Consider the following 11,368-nt stretch of genomic DNA (forward strand, 5'->3'; position numbering starts at 1 on the left):
CCAAGTTATAGAGGACCTGAAACTCCGTGTTCATTTTTCTTTGCCTATTCCATGTCTGGCAATAGAAACCTCACTATAGCCCCAGTTTAGGACGAGCATATCTCAAGAGATTCTAGGATGAATCCAGACCATCTCCCTTATTAACAATCCATGATGGAAGGCAAGCCCATTCCCCACAATAAACAACCTGTGTTACTAAAAGACCAACCCGCATCACATCAAAGGTGCTAGTCTGACCCAAGTCCATCCAAGACAATACGAGCCATGATGAAAGACAAAAGGCTCAATCAAGGGAAACTGAGGTCAATATCCAAGGCCACAATTATGCCCGTAATCCAAGATAAAAGAGTCAAAAGAAAAAGGCTCAATCAAGCAAGTCAATGTCAAAAGTCAAAGTTATCCTCAAAAAACCGAATCAAAAATCTGAGCAAGAAGTCGAGATATATTCTAGACCAAGAATCTGAATCTGAATCAAGAACAAGTCTGAAATCAAATACTAAACGGAATACTCCTGAAGTCTATATAGAATCAAGTTACAGTATAGAATCAAGACATCAATTAAGATGGTTAGCTAGCACCCCCACTTATCCTTTCACACATCACACCCTAAGTCCTTCTCGACACCGTTACAGGGAGATAGTTAGGAAGTTTGATAATCCTCTCAACCTCGTCAAATATACCCGTCCTTTAGGGCCAAGACATGGAAATTCGAACCCACATCATTTTAACCTACCTTTACCCGGTATTTTATTATCGATTGAGCGAGATATTATTATTTAGTAGTATCGTAAAAGTAATTAGATCATGTTATTATGAGTCGGGTTTATAGTTTTAGGTGGCATTTTGGGTCAAGATGTTATAACCCATTTACCCACTTACCCATTTACCATTTTACCACTCACCAAAACCCTAAAACCAAACCCTAAATCAACCTTAAAACCTAATCCCCTCCCTACCGTCATTTTTACACACCATCATCATCAAACCTCTTTTCCTCCACGCCGCAAGCCTCATTTAAAGTCAACGAGCGCACGCCGGTGAGTGTGGAGGGAGTAGGGTCTGCCGTGAGTCTAGAGAAGCTGTTGCTGGTGGACGAGGGTGGTCGTACTTGCCGGAATAGCGCAGATCGACGGCCGTCGTAGGTAAGGTCCCCTGTTTTCATTTCTGTCACGCTAGTTTGATCTGGGTTGTACGTCGTTTAGGGGCTGTTATAGCAGTCGTCGGGGTGTGGGATGTGTTGCTGGTTGTGAGTCGAGTCGTGTGGTGGTAGGTTGAGTGGTTGTCGTCGCTGTTGGTGGTTGCAGTGGTGGCGAATAGGCGCCAGGGTTGATACGGGTGGTTCTGTTTCATTTCAGACATAGGATAATGGGGTGGCACCACCGTGGACTCGGGGGAGGTCGAATCGGTGGTGCCACGTGTGTCAGAGTCGCCGTTTGACGGTGGTGTCAATGGTGGTGGTTAGGCGAGGTGGCAGGGATGTGTCGTGGTGGCGAGATTTGAGTCGAAATGGGCCCGTTGTGGCGTTTTGTGGTGGCGAGTTGCGGACGGGGGTGTTGGTGGTGGTGGTTCCGACCACCGCGTGGGTCGACCACGTTGGTGGTGGTTGGAGGTGACCAGGCCGGACACGTGTCGGCCCGTGGTCGGCGGTGAGGGCTGGTGGTTGTTAGAGGGAGTTGTGTCGGGTTGAAGGGGGTGCGTTTGTGTGTCGGGTTGAGTTTATTGTTTTGGGTATTTTTGTTACGGTTTCTATTTTTAGTAAGTCGGAAAATATGTACATTATTATTATTTCTATTATTAGTTTTAGTTATTAAGTCGATATTAAATAGCGATGACGAAATCATATATTTAGGCTTTGAGTCGGGATTCTATTTCGGGAAGGTTACTATTTTTAGTAACCTGCTATTTTTAGTAAGTTGCTATTTTTGGAAACTTCCCATTTTAGGAAACTTTCTATTTTGGGTAACTTACATTTTTAGTAACTTCTAAGTTGGGAAAGTTTCTACTTATAGTGACTCTTGAGTATGGAAACGGGAATAGTTAAGTTAATTAATTATGTTATGTATATGTTTAGGTGGCTCGGGTGGAGTACTTCTGATCTGCAGTTAGCTTATTACCGCTATTTGAGGTAGGGGAATACACTGGAATTGATATAGTACTATGTGACTGGATTGACTGAATCGATGATTTACATGTTATAATATGATTGTCTGATTTAATTCCGTTAAGTATTATCGTTGAACTGTTTTAATATATTATTGCATCGGAGTTGGTGGAGGTGGAGGTGAGTATGTGTGGACAGCGGGCCGCCCACGGGGGCGCTTGGTGAAGGTCGAAAAACAAGCGTTTGCATTTTGTAAGGAGTCGCCACCAATTTTTATGGGAAATTGGAACCGTTCGAATACCTCGTGTCATGTCAAGACACAAAGTAGTGACATGAACACTAAGCAATCGTTACCCTTAGCATTCTATGTCTAGAATGACTCTCGTGGATGCCAATGAACACGGGTGCTCACGGAGATCTGGAGTAAGGGGTGAGGGTACGTATTAGGAAGCTCTTTTGATCGAACACCTAATCCCGCCCGCCTCGATAGCGGTCTCTACTAATGATTAGGGAAGTTATTTATACTTGATATATCGTCGGCTATATGCATGCAATGCAACATCCAAGTTTTGATCCTAGCATGTGAGAATTTAACTAAGTCGGTTGACACGTAATTAGCATACAATTGGGTCGAAGTAGGATTTAATGTTGATTACATGTGAAAACATACAAACAATAAAAGAAATACAATAATTATAAATTACAATAACGAAAATTACATTAATTACATTGAGATAGGCGATTTATGTCGAAAATACCTTTAAAACGGATGATTGAGAAAAAGAATAAAAGAAATAAATTAACGAACAGGAATTAGCGATATTACGGATATTAGTTAGTTAATACGTGGACTAATTAAACTAGGTCAAGGCGTAAACGGAGTTCAGTGACGAAATCATCATGGAACAAAGCGCAGCAGAGATCGCGCCCTGCTGGAAGAGGCGCAGCAGATTCTTCGCGTCTGTTCCAAGGGTGAGTTCTCGCCGTGGTTTAATCGCAAATCGTTAATGTTAATTGGTGATTTTATGGATCGATTAAATTATTTACTCGGATGAAAGTGATTAATACTTTTATTACATGTCAATGATGGTCATGAAAGCGATAAACATGGATGAGACGGATGCAAACGGATTAATTACATGAAACTATGATGAAAATATTAATGAGTTCTCTGTTGAAATAAGTCAATTAGACCAAATATGACGGATATACAACGAATATGCGAATAAGCAGATGAAAATTATATCAATGACGAATTCCAGAAACTCAATATGAACAAATTGAATCTCTAAAATCCGGGTTTGAATTTAATGACGAAAACCCGTAAATATCGGATTATTTAGGATTTAAGTCGGATTTATGACAACTAAACATGCTAATGAATGATGAATCATATGATACAATATACATGTGAATTATCGCGACGATTATATCAAAGAATTAACGGACGAACAAACAAAAGAAAGAATTGAATACGAATTACGAGAGGATTTAGGAAGAAGAAAAGAAGCAGAATCATGCGGGCCTCACGAAGAGGCGCAGCAGAACTCGCGCTCCTTCAAGAGGCGCAGCAGTTGCTGCGTCTTTTCTCGACGTCTGTCTACTGGAAATCCGCAAAAACAGAGTTTTAAAGCACGGTTTTAGAAATCGGTTTTAACGGTGTTTTCGACATAAATCTTACAATGGTGATACGATAAATAAAATACAATAAATAAAAGAGGATTATACACCCTCAGACTTACATGTTGACGAAACGAGATGAACTAAGATATCGATTAGTGAATGCTCGACGCGAATGCAAAGTGAGTGCCCTCGTAAGAGGAAAACGATTGATTAATTAAGTTGATTAAGTGTAGTTGGTCAAATTGGTCGGTCATGCAACGGAGAGGCTGGTACCCGGAAAGATCCGAGCTTACGTGGTCGGAAGTCCAAGCACGTAGGCGCCAATTAGTAAGAACAAAGTCTAGAATGCAAAGGGAGAAGAGAAGGGCGGACACTCGCGTGAGAAATATGAGGAACGAAGGCTCCTATTTATACTAATCACGCGACGGAATAGGGTTTCGGAGACTCTTTGGAAGTGAATCTCGGAAAGATATGAAAAAAGATACGTAAGACATGCAAAGAAGGGCCTGGGAAGAGACGCAGCAGCCACCGCGTCTCTTGGAAGAGGCGCAAAGACTGGCCGCGTCTATTCCCAGGAGGTTTCCTCCTGCTGAAGAAAGATCTTCGCGTTTGAGTTATGATAGGACGGAAATAATTCGATCTTCCTTAATATTTAATATGAATATTAAGGGATATTATTTGCCAAAAGATAAAATTTGTGAAATATGGAATAGAAATATCCGGAACATTCCAACATTCCGACTCGGGATTTAACAAATTATCGAAAAATGGAGACGGTTTTTGACCCGACTCGAATGTACTCTAATTACTGCCAAAACGACCGTATCAGGACGTAGATGACAACTAAGAGGTTGACATTTAATATTTGAGCAATCACTTGACGACAATCTTACGAACTGTCACAAATCGTTCCGCGAATCAAACATGCGGCCCAATCATCACCGGGTGGTTTGCGGGAGGTGCAGAAATGAGGTATCTACAGAGCCCCCACTTTGACTGAGGCTTGGACAAGGCGAAAGTCAAAGTATAGCCATCAGTCAATCAAGATTACAACTCGACGACTATGGCGACGCGAGGCGGCTCAAGGGGTCTGAACCAAGGACCTGTCGTCGGGAACATTTTAGAGTCTGTCGACTATCGGGGAGGGTCGTTTAAAGTCCATTAGACTACGTAAGGAAGCTCGCCAGCCATAAGAAGAAACCATACCTGAGATACCCCTGGGTGAAGCGGGACTGAAGACGCTTCGGCAAAACTCTTTGGTCTGAAGATAACTTGGTGTCTGAAGGCATTAGGGATCACAAGGATTTTGAAGAAACTTCTTCCTCGAGATGCTTACGGAGAATGACACCTTCGGCGAACTCCGTGAAGAATAAGAATCGAAAGCAGCAGGACGTCGGTAGAAACTGCTGGGGAATCCGCTTGCGTCGGTCTCAAGCGAACTCTGGCAAAACTTGAGGTTGAATCTGCTTGCGTCGGTCTCAAGCAAACTCTTGCTGGGGAATATTTTGATGACTAGGAACATCTAGATCGTCGTGGGAGAAATTTTGAGTGAGCAGTACTGCAAAATACTACTGCGCTGGATATAATGATCTTGAGCAATACTGCAAAATACTGTTGGGGCTGGTGTCCTTTACAGTTAGTGCAAGGACTTATAAATCTCTAAAAGGATCAAAGGGTATACTTTTGTATCATAATCAGTTGGTCCACGTTTATCAATAACGGTTGGCTTGCTAGATAAGTTTGACGTTATTGTCATACAGATGGCGGTGATCAACTGGTCCCTAAAAGTCACACCTATAGGATACGTTTGAGAGATGTGACGGTATGAAAATACAGTCATGTAGATGCCAAATTTGACTAACCAGTTAGTCCGAGTTATTTGACTAGTAATTGGTCGAAAATGTGATGTTGAGATATTTTATTTAATACGGATTAAATAAAAATGGCTAAGACGAATTAAGCGGTTAATTCGTAAATTGAATATAAGCGTTTTATATTTAATTAAATGTATATTGAATATAATTATACAATATTGTCTTTGTCGGACATGTATTAATAATTCAACTAATACGTGTTATTAGTTGATGCTTTAATAACCGATAACCGATGACGATTTATAATGAAACCGCGTCATATACATTTAGTAATTTGGATTCGGACCACGAGTTAAAATGAAGAGGAAATGGAAAAGCCCATTTCTCCTCTCCTCACTCGGTTTGGCCGAAATTAGGAGAACAAAAGGAGAGCCTCTCCTCTTTGTTAACCTAATGATAATCATTTGCAAGATAATTAGGGTTTTGAGAAAAATTGCCTCTCAAAATTCGGATCTCTCATCCAACGAAAACTCACAAAACAATCCTCTCAATATTGCAAGGCAATTAGAGGATTCTTTCTAGCACAAGGGCATTTCTCGGACGATCTTGGGTGCATCATTTAGGAGGAGATCTACTTTGATCTCTCATTGCCAATTTGCACTAGGACCGAAGGTTAATTCTAATCTTTATCGTTTCATTATTGTTTTTCGTTTATGACTAAAAATCACGTATTAAATTTGCGTTATAATCCTTCAAATTATGGGTTTTATACGGATATTACCCTTCAAGTGGTATCAGAGCAAGGCCACGTAAATTTTTCTATGTGATTTTCATCAAACGAATTTGAAACATTTTTTTTTTGCTTCGAAATCCGTGCGGCAGCAGCCATTGTTCATCACGGCAGATTTTTTTTTAAATGTTGCGTTTTTTTCTTCTGTCTTGGGTACCGTGTCAAGTATACACGGTATTGGTGGTTGTTCGTCTTGTTTTCGATTTGATCTTTGCATATTGTTTTGTAATCGATATTCATTACAATATGTTAAAGATCTATCTTTGGTTTGCATAAAATTTCGTGCGACACATAAAAATTTTTGTCACGGCTGTTTCTTTTTTAACACGGCTGAATTTTTGTGTGCATTGGAAATTGTGCCTTGTGACGATCTTTTGTTTTTCGTTTTGTTCTTTGCGAATTGTTGTTTTAAACGATAATTATAACAATTTGTGAAGATCAAGTCAATTGTAATTTTGCTTTAATACGGATTATGTTTAATTTACAATTGGTTTTTACAAATCGATTTTGTTTGTCTTGATGAGGCTCACGTTTTTTCGAGCCGATTGTTTTTTTTGAGCTCACGATTTTTAGCTCCAAAATAAAAAAAAAAAAAAAAAATTTTTCGTGGGTACTGTTCACGCCCAGCAGTGAAAGAAAAAAAAAAAAAAAATTTCTGTTTTGTTTTTTTTTTTTTCGGCCATTTATTGCATAATACGGATTTATGCACTCGCTTGATAGTGAAACGGTTCACCCACGAACAATTTACTTACTTTAAAACGATTTAAAGTAACGGATTATCATGAATTAAAATTAAGTTGATGAAGCGGTTTTGTCACATAATTTTAATTGTTAAAAGGTGGTTTGGATAATTTAACATAATTACGGAATTATGTCACGAATAAATTTAATTTAGTTGATGCATTTTATTTATCGTTCTTGTTTAATTTGAATGCTTTTAATTACGTATTTATTTATTTTTGCAATCGGTTGTAACTTAGTGTGGCCTTAGTAGAACGTGTTACCGTAATGATGGAACACGGTCTTGGTTGTATTTTGAGATCTCGTATCTCCTTTTATTTCTTTTAATTACAGTTTTTATTTAGAATGTAAATAGGTTTATATTTTGTAAATTTTAATTGTAATTTTGAGAAGACTAAAGAAGGAGACCGGATGCTCACTCCCGCTACATGGACAAAGATGGAACATCAAGACAAGCTTTTCGGGTCCAACGGTGGATTCCAAAGTTGTATCATGTTTTTTTTACTAGGATAGGCCACACTAGGAATTTTTATTTACGTATTGCATTCATTTATTTATTTTATCATAACGATAGTATGCATCATTTTCCGCCTAAAACCAAACCACCTAATTATTGCATGAAAACTGACTCATGTAGAGGTCACGCGTTAGTTTTCTATGACATTCTTATGTCACACGATTTAAGCCATCATCTAAATTAATTCATTCACGCAGTTGCTAGTTATTCGTTCACTTAAAATGAATTGAAACTTAGTTGATGGGATCTTCCTCGTATAAACAAAAATTGAGAACGGTCTTTATAGGTCAAACTCCAATGAATCCCTTCTTCGTCGGTAGGCATAATATGACCCCTTCTACGTCGGGTAAGTTGGAACCGATTGACTTATTTTATCTCAACACTATGGTCACTCGTACGATCCTGTGATTATGGTGGACTATAGATAGGATTTCCAGAAATCTATCGACCAAGAGTTTTTACGGAAGAACTAGCTAAACAGTTGGCTTATCAATTTACGGAAATTGAGTCTTGGGATCACTTGTATTATTCTTGAGGGAGATCAATTATACAAGTGCAATGAGTCTACACGATTAAAATAAATTTTAATAGACTTAAATCACCTCGATGAGTTGCTTATTTCGTTTTGGTTTTTCTTTCTTTTTCAGTGTAGATCACGTTCAGATAAACTGCTAATAACAATATGGCTGGTCATTTGAACGACCCAATGCCAAGTGCCACATTGGACCGTGAGTCCTGGCTTCGGATCTTCATGAATCAGATGAATTAGTCAACTCGACTGAAGAATGATGGATCAAACTTCGCGGACTGGGAGGCAGCATTACGGAATGCTGCCACTGCTGACGGAAAGCTCAGATTTCTGCTTGAGCCCATGCCGTCAAACCCAGGCCCCACGGCTGGAATTAACGAGATCGACAAGTATAACGATTTCGCCTTGGAAGCGGATGCGATTAAAAACGTACTCATTTTTGCAATGGAACCCAATTTGCAGAAACGCTTCATAGCCCAAGGTGCAAACAAGATTTTCACCACGATCACCAAGGAATTCTCGAAAGCACCGAGAATCGTGACCTATGAGCATACCACTCGCTTCTTTGATGCGAGACTCCAGAAGGGCCAACCGGTTAGCCCACACATTCTCAGCATGATTGAGAATGTCGAGAAGCTGGAGACGCTTGATTGTAAGATCAGCGAGAACATTGTTATTGACCGCATGCTTCACTCACTCCACGATGGTTTTTCGCAATTCAGAGCGAATTACTATATGAATGACTTGAAGAAAAGTCCCCATGAACTGCACTCCCTTCTCGTACAGACCGAGAAGGACATGAAGTTCAGTGGGAGCATGAAACAGGATGTTCTCGTTGTGTCAAACAAGGGCAAGGGTAAGGGCAAAGTTCAGCCCGGGCCTAGCGGAGGCAAACCGAAGTTTAAGAAGTCGGGTTCAGGTAAGAGTGGGCCTGGTGAGTCGAGCACCTCATCAGGCGCGACAAAGAGCAAGAATGAAAACATGGAATGCCATCATTGCCACAAGACTGGGCATTGGAGGCGTACATGTCCTGTTTATCATGAGGACTTAAAGGCAGGTCGTGTTAAACCTGTTGGTATGTCTTCTTCTTCTACTTTTATTCATATGATTGAGATTAACCACGCAAGTTACGGAACTTGGGTACTTGATACTGGTTGTGGTTCTCATCTGTGTAATCATGTGCAGGCGCTCCGAAACATCGAACCCCTCGTAAAGGGTGAGGTGGACCTGCGTGTTGGGAATGGAGCACGAGTGGCTGCCGTCTCAAGGGGAACATATGTGATCCAGCTTCCTAGCGGATTTGAGTTATTTTTATATAACTCGCTATTATGTACCCGTCTTTCGAAAAACATTATTTCGGTTTACGCACTTGACAAACTTGGTTTTTCATTTGTAATAGAGAATAATACTTGCATTTTCTCTTTACACGATATGATTTATGGAAAGGCAGTCTCCATGAACGGAATTTATGTTTTAGATCAGACCACCGAAATATTACACGTAATGAATAAAAAGTTAAAGGTTGGTGACAAAGATCAAACGTATCTATGGCACTGCCATATGGGACACATTAATGAGAAACGCGTAAAACAGCTCATAAAGAATGGAGCTATCTCGGCCTTTGATTTTCAATCATTTGGCACGTGTGAATCATGTCTCATCGGTAAGATGACTCGGATTTCCTTCAAAGGTGTTGGAATGCGCGCTGGCGACCTATTAGGACTCATACACACGGATGTATGTGGTCCTATGTCAATCACCGCACGAGAAGGCTATAGGTATTTCATCACTTTCACGGACGATTTAAGTAGATATGGCTATGTCTACTTAATGAAGCACAAAAGTGAATCCTTTGAGAAATTCAAAGAATACCGAGAATAGGGTACTGAACCTATTGGGTAGAAAGATTAAAACACTGCGTTCGGATCGTGGTGGCGAGTATCTTTCTCACGAGTTTAATCAACACCTTAAGGATGTGGGATTGCCTTACGCTTAACTCCACCGAACACCTCGCTTGAATGGTGTGTCCGAACGGAGAAATCGAACACTACTTGATATGGTTCGATCCATGATGAGTCACACCGTGTTGCCCGACTCATTGTGGGGTTATGCTCTTCCGTCACCGCTCTAATACTTAACCAAAGTCCGTCTAAAGCTGTTGACAAGACTCCATATGAGCTATGGAAGGGAACGGTCCCTAACTTGTCCTTTATACGGGTTTGGGGCTGCGAGGCTTATGTCAAGTGGAGACACGAGGATAAGCTCGGCCCGCGATCGGTCAAGACATACTTTATAGGTTATCCTAAAGGAACACTTGGTCATTACTTCTATTCGCCAACCGAACAACGTGTTTTTGTTGCGGCTAGTGCGACATTCTTAGAGAAGGAATTTCTCGAGAATGCAAAGAGTGATAGAACCTTCGACCTGTCGGAGATTCCAGAACCAAATACCGAGCAACCATTGGAGGAACCTATTCCTTCAATCCCTTGGCCATGAATATTCTGAGGAACCTAGGAGGTCGGGAAGAGTCTCTATTCCTCCGCATGATACATTGGTATGGTCGAGGAACATGACATAGATGACGTTCTACTCTTAACGAGTAGTGAACCCGCAACCTATAAAGGTGCCATGACTAGTTCCGACTCAAAGCTATGGCTTGAGGCCATGCAATCCGAGATGGACTCTATGTATGAGAACAACGTATGGGATCTCGTTGACTTACCTGCTAAGGTTCGTCCCCTTAAATGCAAATGGCTTTACAAGATAAAGCATTCGGTGGAAGGTCAACAAGATATCTATAAAGCACGACTAGTTGCTAAAGGTTTCACCCAAGTGCCAGGTTTGCACTACGATGAAATTTTTGCACCCGTAGTCATGTTGCGTTCCATTCGGATTATCTTAGCGATTGCCGCTTTTCATGACTATGAAATTTGGCAAATGGATGTGAAAACCGCCTTCTTAAATGGTTTTTTGGAGGAAGAGTTGTACATGGTACAACCCGAAGGTTTAATCGATCCACAACATCCTAAGAAAGTGTGCAAGCTTAAGTGTTCCATTTATGGACTTAAGCAAGCATCTCGGAGTTGGAATCATCGCTTCGACCAAGTGATTAAAGAAAATGGATTTACTCGATCGGTCGAGGAACCATGTCTTTATATCAAGTCGAGTGGGAGCAAGATTGTCTTCCTAATATTGTATGTTGATGACATACTCCTGATTGGGAATGACATACCTCTCTTAACTTCGGTGAAAG

The sequence above is a fragment of the Silene latifolia genome, chromosome 5, assembly GCF_048544455.1.
Source record: "Silene latifolia isolate original U9 population chromosome 5, ASM4854445v1, whole genome shotgun sequence".
In the NCBI taxonomy this organism is placed as follows: Eukaryota; Viridiplantae; Streptophyta; class Magnoliopsida; order Caryophyllales; family Caryophyllaceae; genus Silene; species Silene latifolia.